The sequence below is a fragment of the Chlorocebus sabaeus genome, chromosome 10 (assembly GCF_047675955.1).
Source record: "Chlorocebus sabaeus isolate Y175 chromosome 10, mChlSab1.0.hap1, whole genome shotgun sequence".
Lineage (NCBI taxonomy): Eukaryota > Metazoa > Chordata > Mammalia > Primates > Cercopithecidae > Chlorocebus > Chlorocebus sabaeus.
In genome coordinates, this window is record NC_132913.1 from 18,880,691 (window position 1) to 18,896,572 (window position 15,882).

The 15,882-nt window shown below is 34.8% G+C and overlaps 1 protein-coding gene across 4 annotated transcripts in view; it reads right to left on the reverse strand.

Annotated features, from left to right (window-relative positions):
* Positions 1-15,882, reverse strand: part of NCKAP5 (NCK associated protein 5) — a 983,546-nt gene that overhangs the window by 608,569 nt on the left and 359,095 nt on the right. The gene's annotated exons all lie outside the window — the stretch shown is intronic.

The following is a 15,882-nucleotide window of genomic DNA, read 5'->3' on the forward strand; positions in this document are numbered from 1 at the left end:
AAGTCAATGTTCATAGAGAAGAAAAAAGGTAGAGGGACTATCATAGATTAAAAGAGATATGACAAATGCAACTAAGGGGATTGGACATCAGTGCAAAATAAGCAGCTATCAAAGACATTTGGGAAACGATTAGAGAAATTCAAATGAGACTGGTATTAGTTGATATAATGGAATTCTCATTAATTTTTCTGGGGTGTAAAAGTGATACTATGGTTATAAAGAAAGTAGTCCTTATTTTTAAAAGACACATACTAAAATATTTGGGGTTGAAGTGTCATGGTATCTACCACTCACTTTGGAAAAATATATATGAAGTAAAGATATTAATATTTGTTGATGCTAAGTTGTGCGCAGATGAATGTTTTATTATTCTGGTCTTTTAATTTTTCTATGTATTTGAAATTTTTCTTAATAAAAACTGAACAAAATATACCTATAAAAATCCATGCATCAAAAAATAATTATAAGAAAATTAGTAACATTTAGAACTTGATGTCTCAAGAATATCCAAATTATAAGATGGAAAGCAGTATGTAGATGGAGGTTAATAATTTTAGTGGACATTCTAGAAATGAAGAAAAATGGAAATAAATGTTCAAAGTACCCAACCAAAACAGAACAAAAAAAAAATAGAATAAAATAAATGAAATCAAAGTCTAATAAAAGAGAACACAAATCAATATAGGATCAATAAAACCAAGTCTGGTTATATGAATGAAAAACAGTGGAGACATAAATCAATAAGCTTAGGGATAAAAAAGACTATATAACTAAGGGTAAAATAGATTTTGAAAATAGGACTACTTTACTTTGAGCAATTTTATCTGTTTTCAAATTTATTGACATAAAATGATCAATGTCCTAAAATAAACTTTTAATAAAATTCAATAATCCATGGAATCTTGAACAATCAAACAGATTGAGTCAGTAGTTGAAAGAAAAATTACTGCTGCATAAACACAGGTTCAAAATTTTAAATTTATTCCTTTAGATAAAATTTACTGAAGTTGAATTTGTTTTTAGTATATGCACAGTTATGCAACCGTCACCATCCCCTTAGAACAATTTCTTTACCTACAAAAAGTACTTATTAACATTCACTCCTCATTCTTCAGCCAGAGGCAACCAACAATCTGCTTTCTATCTCTGTAGAACTGCCTCTTCTAGACACTTAGTATAAATGGAATCACACGATATTTAGACTTTTCTCTGGCTTCTTTCACTTAGCATAATGTTTTCAAGTTTTCTCTCATGTTGTAGCATGTATTGGTACTTCACTCCTTATTTCCAAATAATATTCCATTGTCTTCATGTACCACATTTTATTTATCCATTCATCAGCTAATGGGCATTTGGGTTGTTTCTGTTCTTTAGCTATAATAAATAATGCTTTTGTAAACATTCATGTACAAGTTTTTGTCTGGGCATATGTTTTCTTTTCTTCTAGGTATATACCTAAGCTATGGAATGGCTGAGTCCTATAGTAACTCTGTTTAACATTTTGAGGAACTGCCAAGCTAGTTTCCAAAGCAGCTGCACCATTTTACATTCCCACCAGCAATGTCTGAGTGTTCTAATGTCTCCACAGCCTCTCCAACACTATTATCCTTTGTTTATAGCCATGCTAGAGGATGTAAAGTGATGTCTCATGAATTTTATTCACATTTTCCTGATGACCAATGACATTCAGTATCTTTTCATGTGCTTATTGGTCATTTGTATGTGTCTTCTTTGGAGAAATTTCTTTTCAACTCCTTTGTCCATTTTTACATTGGGTTATTTGTCTTTTGATTGTTAAGTCATGGGTTCATTACCCAATCTTCACAAAACTTGAAAAAATACAGAAACTCTAATAACCCATATCTCACAGAGAGTTACAGGGAATTTTCTAAAAAGGGGGAGGAGGAAAAAGAAGAAAGAGTAGGAGGGGGAAAAGGGGAAAACTAGGGGAAGGGAAGAGGAGGAAAGATTTTTATCAGGTTAGAAGGACTCTGATACCAAAAGTAAATATAGGTTGTATGGGAAAGGAAAATTAATGAGACTCTCAAAAATTCTTAATAAAACTTAATCCATCAGTGTAGAAAATTGTAACAGTAGCAATAATAATGGTTATAATTAAATGGTGTTGTTAAATAAGATTTATCCTGTAATGCAAATATGATTTGGCCCTAGAAAAATCTATTAATTTCCAAAAAAATAATCTTTGGGGGAAAATAAAAAAAAATTAAAAAGATAATCATTTCAATAGATGCTGGAAAGTTTTAATAACATTCAACACTTATTCATGGTTTAAAAAATAAATTAAAAACATTTCACCTCCCCAGGAATAAAAGGGAATGCCCTTAACCTCATAAAGGTTGTCAACAACAACAACAAAAATCTATAACACGCCTTATATTAAATAGTTAAATTAAAAAACATTCCCTTTAAATTTTTCCTCTGGACAAGGATCTCTCCATCACCACTTCATTTTCTCTAAGGTCTTAGAGCAGTTATTATTTATCACCAATACTATCAGCATCTCCACAGAAAATTGAAGAGAACCCGAGGCAAATCAGATATAGTAAGAGAGCAGTATGTTTACTAGATAAAAGAACAATATACCAAAATGGATAGTGTTCCTAAGATATGTACCAAATTATCAGAAGTGTATACTCTTTAGGATATCCCACTTAAAAATAGTAAAAACAAAAAAATTTAGAAGATACGAATAAACTTAAAGATGTGAAACACTTTTATAGAGAACAATTTGTTGAAGGGCTTAAAATAACTGAGTAAATAGTAAAACATATAAAAGTGATGGATTAGAAGACTCAATCTTGTGGCTTAATCTTTAAATGTGAAACATTATCAATCAAAATCTCAGCAGATTTATATACTCAATTTACCAGCTGGTCCTAAATTTATTTCAAAAAAGGAAAAGGCCCAAATTAGCCAAATATATTTAGTAAATGTGAAACCTCTAACATTCCAAAAAGGGTCAGGTACCTTACTATAAAACAATGTAATTCAACAGGTAAGAGATATGGATTAACTGGAAGAGAAAGAGAGCCTAGAAATAGACTCACATTTATGGACTCAGGGTGTATGAAAGAAATGGCATTATTATTTATTGGGGAAGGATTACTGTTAAAAAAAATAGCACCAAATTAACTTTCTATGTGATAATGGAAAAAAAAATTAGAATCCTACCTCAGGCCATTTGCAAAACATAAACTCAGATTAAAAACTAAATGTAAAAAGGAAATTTATAAGACTTTTTGAAGAATGCTTTGGAGGATACTTTTATATCAGACAGGGAAGTATAATGAAGTACTTTATTAAAATTTTAAACCTTTGTGAAAAAAAAATACCATAAACAAAATTAAAAATCAAGGCATAGACTAGAAGAAAAATATGTATTAGAAACAGAATACATATCCTGAATTTGTAAAGAACCACAAACGAGTGGGAAAAAGTGAAAAAAAAGTGGGGGAAAGCATAGAAATAGGCAGTTCATAGAAGACAGTTAAGTGGCAATAAATATATTAAAACTGCTTAATAGCAGTATTAAGGAAATGCAAATTAAAACAACAATGAGGTAGCATTTCATGCCTATCATAGTTCCAAATAATAATTCTTATTACACTATGTGTTGGTGAGGATGTGTAGAAAGACCTCTTCCACACTGCAGGTGGAACAATTTGGATCTATTTATTAAGTTGAAGGTGTTCACACTCTGTGACACAGGAACCCCATATCTATTTACTCAAGGAAAAGGCTCACACATACACACAAGCACACGTGGAACTCGCATGAAATCCATTACATTAAATCTCAAACTTCAGTATGTTCCGGAAAGTATAACTATTATAAACACCACCTGTTGATAACAATGCAATAAAACAAATTATTTAAAAATAAAAATGGAAAACTAACTTTTAAGCAACTCTTCAGTGGAAGAGATTGCAAACCAAAATTTCTAAATTTCTGAAAAATGACAATGAAAACTACTACATGCATTTACAGCAGTGATCACAGAAAAATTGGCAGTCCTATGCACATGTATCAATAAAAATTTAAAAATGTAAATACAATTTCAGCTCAAAGGCACAAAAGGAAAAATAACCAAAAGAAAGGAATTAAGGGTAACAGTAAAATGTAGTAACAAATTAACGAATCAGAATCTAGTTGCCTTTCTTTTAAAAATAGACCATTACATAACTTAATCATGAAAAAAATGAGGGAGGTGAATCAATCACCGATAAACAGTTGACCCTTGAACAATACAGTATGAGCAGTGCAGATCTACTTATACACAGATTTTTTTTCAATAAAAGTTATATGGAGTATGCCTGTTTCCCTTTCTACCTCCTCCACCTATTCCACTTCTATCACCCCTGAGAGAGCAAGACCAACCTTTCCTCTTCTTTCTCCTCCTTCTCAGCCCACTTACTGTGAAGACAAAGAAGATGAAGGTCTTTATGATGATCCACTTCCACTTCATGAATATGAAACATATTTTCTCTTCCTTATGGTTTTCTTAATAGCACTTCCTTTTCTCTAGCTTACTTTCTTATAAGACTGCAGTATATAATACACATAACATACAAAATATGTGTTAATAGACGGTTTATGTTATCAGTAAGGCTTCCAGTCAACAGGATATTAAGTTTTTGTAGGAGTCAACTGTTATTCAGGGATTTCTGACTGTTCAAGGGTCAGCACCCCTAACTCCTATGCTGTTCAAGGGTCAGTTATACAAGACAGGAAATGACAAATGGGAAATAACTACAGAAACAAAACAAATGAAGAGGCAACTTTATAGACATCGTATACATACAAAAAAATTGAAAACATGGACAAAATTGAAACTTTCTTTGGAAAATATATTTACCAAAATTGGCTCGCTAGAGATAGAAAGATTAATTGACTTTTCTAGAAAAAAAAATAATTAATATACCACCCCACAAAAACATGTCCAGGGAGAAAACAAACTCTTAAAGTCAGACCACTCCAGTGCTCCACATTTACTCCAGGACATGGAAAATGAAGAAAAACTTTCTAATTATTGTTATAAAGCAACTATAACATTGATAATTTAACCTGCTAAAGTCAGTTTTTAAAAAATGAAATTACAGGACAATGTCACTATATATATCACTGCAAAAATGATAAATAAATATCACCAAAACAATGTAACACTACATTAAAAAAATATCATGGCCAAGTGACATTTAATCCAGGAATGCAAGTTTGGCTCAATATTAATTAATCCATTAGTGTATGACACCCTGTTAATATATCTAAAGGAAAAAAATTACAAGATTCTCTACACAAGTGTTTAAATCATCTTTGAGATAATTGAAAATTTAACACTCTTCCTGATGAAGATAGGAATTGATGTGTATTTTCTTAACATCATAAAACATACCATGCACACATATGCATAGTCCTAACATCAGTATCTCACTTAATGAGGAACTACTTGAGACACTCAACTTGATCAGGAACAAGGCCATTATATCCGCTGCCTCCACTTCTATTCAATATTTTACTGCAGTCAATGCAATTATACAAGATACATCAAATGGAAGCATAATAATTGGAAAAGAGCAAGTAAAAACTGTATCTGTAGATGGCATGGTAGTGTTCCTGGAAATGAAGCAAATTATGATAAAAAGTAACTCAATAAAATTTAGATTCAGTAAAAATTAACATATAGAAGTCAGCTGCTTTCAAAGATATTGATAGTAAACTGGTGGAGGATATACTGATAGAGTAAACCTCATTTACATTAGCAATAGAGATGAATAAATATGTAGGAAAAAATAAAAGTAGAAATGTATAAAACCTACCTGGGGAAACATTAAAACTCCTGTAAATCACAAAAATAGATGTGAAGAAATAGAAGACATTGGCTGTTCTATAACAGAATGACTTAAGATTATAAAGCTGTCAGTTCTGTCTAAGTTACTTTATAAAATTAACACAATACCAATAAAAATAACAAGGTTCTTTGGGAGCTAGACTATTTAATACTTAAGTTTATGTGAAGAAACTTCCAGGAAAAGGCAGGAAAACACTAAGAAAGAAAACCCAGGGAGAGAAAATAAAGTATACGGTAAATTTACTATAAAGTTTCTAAAATGAAAACAGTGTGGTGCAGGTGCGTGTCTAGACAACCAGGGAGAAACAGGTTTGAAAATCGAGAAATAAATCCAATTACATATGGACATTCACCATCCAATAAAGGTGGCATCTCACATCACAAAGAAGAGACTTTATAAACAAACAGTGCTGGGACAATTGGTCAGCCATTTGACCAAATATGCCATCAAATGTATACCTCCCAAACCATACATAAGCATAAACAAATAGATCCAGGATCTAAATGTAAACAATGAAACCATGCCATCACAAGGAATAAAAAACCACAGGTGAATTCCTTTATAAGCTGGATGAAAGGAATGGTTACCTGACAATGACTGAAACTCCAGATGCCATACAGGATTAATAAATTTGACTATGTAAAATTTTTAAACTAGTATGGTATATCAGCTTTCTATGGCTGCTGTAACAGATTATCACAAATGCAGTGACCTAAAACAACACAAAGTTACAATCCTACAGTTCTGTAGGTTAGAAGCCCCACAGGCCTCCCTGGTGTCAACTGAAGATGTCAGGAGGACTGCATTGTTTTCTGGAGGCTCTAAGGGAGAACTCATTTCCTTGCCTTTTCCAGCTTCTAGAGGCTGCCTACATTCCATGGCTTATGGCCCCTTCCTCCATCTTCAATAGCCAGGAACTTGAGAAGAACTTGCCCTTTTCTGTAGTCCTATCTCTCTCAGCCCACAACCAGGAATGGTTTTTAGCTTTCAAGGACCTGTGATTACACTGGACCCACCTGATTAATCCAGGATAATGTCTTCATCTCAGAGCTCTTAACATCTCCAAGTCCTTTTTGCCATGTAAAGTAACATTTAAAAAAATTCTAGGCATGCAGATATGTCTATTTTTGTGGGTCATTATTTTGCTTACCACACATAACAGGAAAAAAACTCAAAAAACAAACCAAAAATATTTTTAAGATAAACTGAAAGACTTCTGACAAAAAATGGGAGAAAACATTTCTAATGATCACAAATAACAGGCTAATATCCATCCCTAAACTACACACACACACACACACACACACACACACACACAAAACCACACCTCATAAAATAAGGGGGAAAGGCCAAAAACTTAATAGAAAAATTGGCTATTGGCTATAGTCATGGACAGACAATTTACAAAACAACATGAAAGTGGCCTTTAAACATAGGAAGAGGCAGTCAAGCTCACTCATAACTAGAGAAATAAGAATTAAAACTATGCTGAGATACTATTTCTCATTCATCACATTGGGGGATATTTAGATTTTGATAATTTATTCTGTTGGTGAGACTGTGAGTAAATATGCAGTCTTATACATTGCTGGTAGCAATATAAATTAGTTCAACCATTTTGGAGGAAAATTTGACAATAAGCAAAATTCTATTTTCATTTACCATTTCAGTATGCATTCTTACTTTTTGGAATTTACCCTGAAAGTGTACTTCCAACAATACAAAAGTGCATAGGCATGTGGTTTATTGCCATGCTATTACTGCCCACTGTTGCTTAAAATGTTGCTTAACTCATCCTTGCTCTGTATATATCCATTTTTATCTCTATTTTATGGCTTATCTGTCAGGTTTGGATTGTGTACTACAATTCTGCTTTGCAGTCCTTCATTGGGCTTCTACACCATTCTCTGCATAGAACTGAGCAAATATTTGCTGATTTGAACATTTTTAGGGCTAAACAATCATTTTGTTTTCAGAAATTTTATTTTGGAAAAAAGTTCTCCTGCATAACTAATATCACATAGCTTTATTAATTTTGAATTTAACCCAGATTATTGTCCAATATATTTTTTGTCACAGTTCTAAGTTTCTGTTTTATCACAGCCAGTCTTAAGTAAGAAAATTAGATTTATTTAATAATTAAACCTCTGTGACAATGGTCCAGGGCCAACTGAATTCAGCACAACAACTTAGAATAAGATTCCACTGCACTTTCCATACTTTTCAGCCACAACTGAGCACACCATTGTTCGATGATAGCATTATTGTCATTAATGAAATGTATAAATGGAATGCAACTAAATAGTGCCTGGTTTAATAGTTCCTGGGGCTTGGTGACAAAACAAATAAATACACAACCATACTCTGAAGATGAATGGTCTTTTATTAATTTAGTTATTCATCCAACCATCATTCATTAAGAAATTAATACAATCAGGTTCATGTGTCAGGTTCTTAGAATAAGAAGTATATGATCCTTAAGTCCAAAAAGGTTCATTACTTCAACTTTTAATAATACATCTTCTAGATACCATATTATCTGTATCCAGATCCTCTTTAGACTGTCTCCTGCATTTAGTATGTATATATGTATATATACATATACATATATAGTACGTGTATTTATTGCTATATGCCCATATGCTACTTTTACTGGAATACGTCCCTTTATATTTGAGGACCTCTATTTAAGTAAAGTAATAACCTAAGTACAAACAGGGAAAAAAATTTTCCCTCATGTACACACACACATATTTTTAAAGTTTGTCCAAATCCATCACAATTGAGGCTTAGATTAGCATCCACACATGTCTGAAGTGGCTGCATAAGGGAGAAGGGTGGTATACATTTAAAGTAAACTTGCATTTAAGAAATTAATTATTGACCCCTTAACCGTAGCGTGGGGATAGTTTCTTCTTTTGTTTTTTGTTTATTTTTTGTTTTTTTGTGTGTGTTGTTGTTGTTGTTGTTGTTTTGAGACAGGGTCTGGCTCTATTGACCAGGCTGGAGTGCAGTGGTAAGATCTCAGCTCACTGCAACCTCCACCTCCCAGGCTCAAGCCATCCTCCCACCTCAGCCTCCTGAGTAGGGAGGTCCTGGGGCTTAGCAGAGTGGCTCCAGGGGATGGCTTAAAAGGACATGGGCACAGGAAATCAAATTTGTGATGACTCAGATCCTTCTTATTTACTTATTTCGGAGCTGGTACATCAGGGGTTGCAAAACATCACAAGAAAACAATTTTTAAAATTCATTCTACATCAGGAATTGGCACCCACAGGCCAAACCTTGCCAGTTTTTGTAAATAACGCTTTATTGGAACAGTTACACCTGCTCGCTTACGTATCCTTTGTGGGTGTTCTTGAGCTAAGATTACAAAATTGAGCAATTTGGTGCAGTGACCATATGGGTACCACTCAGAAAACCAAAAATATTGACTATATGGTCTCTAACAGAAAAAGTGTGCTGACCCTGCTACAGAAAATATTGCCCTCTTACAAGATATCATAAACATTAATGCATACTTTTAAAAAACTATTAATGATTATAATTTTGATTTATACTGACACAACTAGAGCAATTAAATGCATGTTGTAAATTCTAAGGAGTCTTCAAGTTTCTGATACAACTTGTTCTACAGCACATACATTGCTGCTGAATGTCAGTGGCATTCCATTTTTAGTAGTAAGAATAGAAGTGATTTTAGCTAATTCACTTTTGAAATTAACTTTTTATAGCCAGCAATAACTATAGCAAGATTATTTCTAGATAATTAAAATACAGTGCTCCTAATGAATGGATCTCTACTATAACTTTCTTTATGAAGACAATTATAGTTGCTTATATCATTTCAAATTGTGCTTTGTGTATTCAAACTAATATTTTTTTCAAAATGTAAACTTGGTTTTTTTCAATCTATTTATTTTTATGAACTAGGACTACAATAGTTGCCGAATTTCTAAAATATCTTGTAAAATCTTAAAATTACAAGGTCACTATTTGGTAATTAAACTGTTAAAAATATCAAGCAGCCTGGGCCTCAGAATTTCTTATGAAAGGAACAGAGTTTTGAGAGGTATTCTGGAGAGATATTGGAAATTACATAAAGGAAAGAACCAAAGCTGAAATTGATACCTATGGAATTGAAAAGTGTTAGCACCATCACAAGTTCCTAACTTTTAAGAACTATATTCTAGGCACACAGAGAATGTGTTCTGCCTTCTACTATTTTGGCCTGTGTAGGCAGGATATTTTGGAAGGATAGTCTGGGTTATACCATGGTGACAAACAACCCCTAGATCTCAGTGGCTTGAAACAAATGCCTGTTTCTTCTTCATACTACCTGTTGGCGGGGACTCTGCTCATGGTAATCACTCTATGACCCCAGCATTAGAGAAACCACCATCTTGAGAGCTGCTGGTTGCCATGCAAGAAGGAAGGAGCATGTTGGGCAGTTGCAGATCCACAGTTAAATGTTTCAACTTGGAGTGTCACTTTTGCTAACAACTCATTGGCCAGGATGTGTCACATGGCCCCGTCTAGCCACAGAGGAGCAGGAGTTGCAATTCTACCACGTGCCTATAAGGGAGAGGCTGGACATATTTACTGACAACTCATCAAATATTTAGGGTAATGATTAAAGACCCAGCCCTCCGGCCAAACTAGTTAATTAATGTCTGTGCTTCATTTCCCTCATCTGCAAAATGGGAAGACTAAATCTGATAAAACTGTGATGATTAAATGACTTAATACTTGTAAAGTGCTTAGAACAGTACTGTCATATAATAACAAAGCATTATTATTTCTTTTTAACTTTTGTACCTGCCACCCTGGTCTTCAGTGCCAAGAGCAGAGATGAGGGCAAAAACAAAAGTGAGCAGTCTTAGGAATGCTGACCTGGACCCAGTAGGGATACCTACAACAGACATTCTTGAGAAAAGGCCCATGACCAAATGAAAGAGATCAAAGCTGCTAGGATTTCCTTCTAAGTAACACTGATCCAGAAGGTATGAAACAAGCCATTAGCAGAGCAATGATTTATTTTTAATGGGAACTGGAGGATAAGGGGGATAAAGACACCTAAACTGAAAACAGGACTTTTGTAATGTGAAGGTCTGAGGATGAATTTAGGGTGTGATCATATAACTTATAACATGGATGCAATCAGTGGAAGATGCTGAGTAGGGCTATCATATAGCATGTATATTTGGGTAATATAGTATATGAATGAATCCCTTCTAATCTGTGGTTTAGAAGGCTTACACCAGGCTAAATAGGAGTTCAAGTAATGACTCCCACTAGAAAGAGCTAAGGCAACAAAGAAGAGAAATGGGAGCAAAGCGAAAGTCAACCCACCAATTATGAAGAAACAGAGCAACTGGTAGACTAATGACATGGTTCATTCCTACCAGAACTCCTGTTTCCTCAGTACTGGCACCAATGAGATAGCTCTGAATCCATGACCATCCGTATGTATTAAAACAATCCTTGACTGTTAGACACCAAGGAGATGCCAAGATAAACAGACATGATTTCCCTCTTCCAGGGGCTTATTGTTGAACAAGAAAGACATAGGGTATTAACCTACCTGTAACATAAATCAGAATGAAGTAAGTTTTATACTGCATACATATGCAGAACGTTATGGGAGTACAGAAGAAGCAGAAGTTCATTTTTAATATGGAATTTGGGAATACATTTTGGCGGAGATGGCATTTTAAATGAGATTTTAAAAAAGAGGAAGGGATGACAATGGATACAATGAATAAGATAACTTAATATCATGAGCAGCCAGGAAAATGGGTAAGATCGACCATTTGAAGGAGGTAGAGGAGAAATAGTTTTGTTTTTTTTTTAAAAAGGAAACTTTGTCCTTTGTTCACCCCCAGTAATTCAGCAGCACACACTAGACTGTCTCATTCTATAATTTGTATGTATTTCTATCATTCTATAGATTCTATAGATATAATTCTAAAATCATTCTATAATTTTATATTTCTGACTCCCTATTATTTCCCCAAAACATTAACTATAATATTTGATGTTAATTTTATTTCTGTAATATTTAAATGTAAAGCTCTGCAGTTCACATTTTTCTAGATGGTCACAAATTCAAAAGATAATAAAGCTGAAAAGGAATTTTTTTTTTTTTTGAGACGGAGTCTTGCTCTGTCGCCCGGGCTGGAGTGCAGTGGCCGGATCTCAGCTCACTGCAAGCTCCGCCTCCCGGGTTTACGCCATTCTCCTGCCTCAGCCTCCCGAGTAGCGGGGACTACAGGCGCCTGCCACCTCGCCCGGCTAGTTTTTTTTTTGTGTTTTTAGTAGAGACGGGGTTTCACTGTGTTAGCCAGGATGGTCTCGATCTCCTGACCTCGTGATCCGCCCGTCTCGGCCTCCCAAAGTGCTGGGATTACAGGCTTTTTTTTTTTTTTTTTTTTGAGACAGAGTATCATTCTGTTGCCAAGGCTGGAGTGCAATGGCATGATCTTGGTTCACTGCAATCTCCACCTCCCGGGTTCAAGAGATTCTCCTGCCTCAGCCCCTCGAGTAGCTGGGACTATAGCCGCCTGCCACCATGCCCAGCTATTTTTTTGTATTTTTAGTAGAGACAAGGTTTCACCGTGTTGGCCAGGCTGGTCTCAAATTCCTGACCTCAGGTGATCCGCCCGCCTCGGCCTCCCAAAGAGCTAGGATTACAGGTGTGAGCCACCATGCCCAGCCCTGAAAAGGAATTTTAAGTTAAATTTTTGCTTTATAGATAAAGAATCCAGTGATCAAATTATTTACTCATAATTGTAGAGTGGCAGACTCAAGAACTTGTAGAACTCATATCCTAATACTGAATGTATTTGTTACTTTAAAAGATAAAATAATCAAGAAAACAACAAAAATGAGTCCAGGGTTACTCTTGTGGTTGCTCTGTGAGTATTCTGTGTCAGAAGCAAGGTGAATGATGCCTATAAGATTGTGTGTGTGTGTGTGTGTGTGTGTATGATTGTATATAATATAAATAGAATAAGCATAGAATTAATTACTAACCCCTAAAATGTCTAATTTGGGAGTCACCAGTTCAAGCTTGTGTGTGTTTAGGACAAATAAAAGGACGTCCTACCCCACAGAGTAGGGATTAAGTTGATGGAACTCTTTACCCAACAGGAGGTAGGAGAAGTTGGAAATAAAAATAGATTTTAAGTGGCTTATATAAATTAATGACCAGCCCATCATAGTTAATAAGAAAAAAATAGTATGTGTGGGTCATGCTATGCATGTTTGAAGTTGACATCAAAGAAGTCCTTGCTTTGCCAACTCTGCCAAAGACAGATGGCACGTGGCCATGATGCACCGTGGCAATTCTTGCTTCTATTTGTGAAAATCTCCAAAGGCTGTGTTTTGGAAGTCATGAGAAACTGCTAGGTTGCTGGATTGTGAATAGAAGATGGACATTCAAGGAACCAATCTCTATCTGTATATTAACCAAGACAACTATATCTAACATTTTATTCCCAAACAGGAGCATAAGGAACATTTCCATATTCTAACTTTACATGAAGACTCAGGACTTTGAAAACCCATGAGAAAGTTTTCATAAGGATTTATCCACACTTTCTTCTTTGGTTTGCTCAGATGAAAAGCAGGAAACCTTCCAGACATCCTGAACCTCTGAACTTTTTGCGGATTGCCCATCAACACAGACAAACATTCACGCAGCAATTCAAAAATCTCTTCTCACTGCATTATAAGCATGTCCTTACATTATTCATATATCAAGAGCATGCTCATTCCCAACCCACAATGGAATGTGAGCCTAATTACACATTCCTTTGCAATAAGATCTCACCAGCCCAGAAGTGTCAGAAACCTTCTATCATATATACATATCTTGTTTCCAAAACGATCTTCCCAAGCCACCCTAACAGGCCCCCTTCAGAATGCTTCCTGCTGACAAGTGAATCTGCTTTTTGCCTTTCACCCAATCTCAGCTCAAACTTTCTCTGTGAAAATATCACAGACCACATCTGACAGTGGTCCAGCTAATTAATATACTCCAATGTCTAGCAAGCATTTGACAGGAAAAATAATCTATACTGTATTTATTGCAAAATTTTCACCAATGTGACAAAGATGAATGTAAACTTTACATAACCATTTTTCATTTGTTATCCAAAGTTGAAAGTGATTTTCAAATGCTAACTTTAAAATTACGATGAGGAAGATAATAGTTCTCTTGGCAATGGAATTTCTATAGTATACTGGTTTAGCAATGAGCTAGAAAAATAAACTCTCTTGCTAATGTAATAAATGGGCCAGAAATAAACCTCTCAGGGATTTGGGTGGTCAGGTGGGATGAGGGAGGGGCACACAGAGGAGAGGGGATGGTGGAATTGGATTTCTGAAATAAATGATCTGAAACGCTTAGCACAATATATCTTCAAAAAGTGGTGTCTTCCTTTATAAAATGCACATACCGCCATCACAATATGGGAGCAACTCAAAGAATCTTAAATGTGTACCATGGCAAACACCTACGGTACCCAACTCAGTCTACAGCAGGGCACCCAAAAGTTCAATTCACTTTGGCTGTGGCTGTGCTCCAGGTACATATTTTCTCATGAGCTTTGTTTCTTTGTTCTAGAATCATCCTTCCCAATATTCCTTAACACTGAAATTATAAAGGTTAAATTAGTAATTGTTCATTTAATTGATGAGCTAAAACTCACACCCTTCCTTCTGAAAGCTAGAGTAATCTAATAAAAGGTCAGGAATGATCTAATTTACTTGTAATTATTAATTCTTCTGTGACTTCTTAACCACAAATAAAGTCTTGGCATTGGAAAAAGGAAGATCTGAAACAGGACAAGGCAATTAAAAAGTGGGTAGAGGAAGTATAGGAGTAGTGGAGGAAAAAGAAAGGAATGGATTTTCTAAATTTAAAACACTCTTTGCCCTTTCCTGAAATAATGACTTATATTCTTTGAGTTCACAAGAGAGTAATTGGATATGCATGATGCAATGTTGGAATTTTAGGTATTTTGCCTAAAGGTTATTAACAATTAGTACCACTAGGGGAAAAAATCATAAAGTTAGTTAGAATAACAACCCTCTCTCAAAGGATAATTAAAACTGGACTTGTAATCTGGTCATAATAAAAATATATTTTGGTTATATTGGAGCCTCACATGTCAAGAGGAAAACTGACAAACTATAATATGTCCAACAAGTGGCCATGACTAAATGAAATCTGAAAAACAAGTTGTATGAGGACCAATGAAGGAACCTACATTGCTTCCTTTGAAGCAGTAAAGACTGAGAAAAAAACATGAAAAACTGTCTTTATATAAATCATTTAACAGGAATGGTACACAGAACAGGGAGTAGATGTCATAAGTGGAGCTACTGATGACAGCATTAGAGCCAAAGGGTGAAAGGCAGATGTTGAGTCACTCAACAGAAGAGGTGTCTGATGTCTTCCTATCCAATGTAGCAGAATCCATCCCACACTATATCTGAAAGATGACCACTTTGCTTTGACGTTTGCAGTGGTACAGAACTCACTATCTCAAGAATACCTTCCTCGGGATGGTAATAAGTGTGAGAAATGCCCTTTCTAGTTCTAAATTTCTTCTCCACTAGACAGCTCATTCTATTTTCATACAATTATTAGGTCTATCCATCCCTTAGTTTTCTGTTTGTCAAGCAAAACATCTCCAATTCCTTGCACCAATATTAATTCAGTATTCTGAACCATGTACCATTTTAGTCACCAGCTTTGTGGATACTCTTTGGCTTGTAGTGTCTGTAACTGACATCTAAATTAAGTGCTCTTGATATGGTCTAACTAGCAACTGACCCCATCCATATTTCTATTATCAAAGCAGAGAAATAAGAAACCTTCCAATGCAATCATCTGATTGCTGACAACTTTTAATTTCCCTGTTCAAGAAAATCAATCAATGTGTGTTAGCTGAACAGCTGTTATGTTCAACCCTGTGTTAACCATCCTTTGATGTGTAACAGA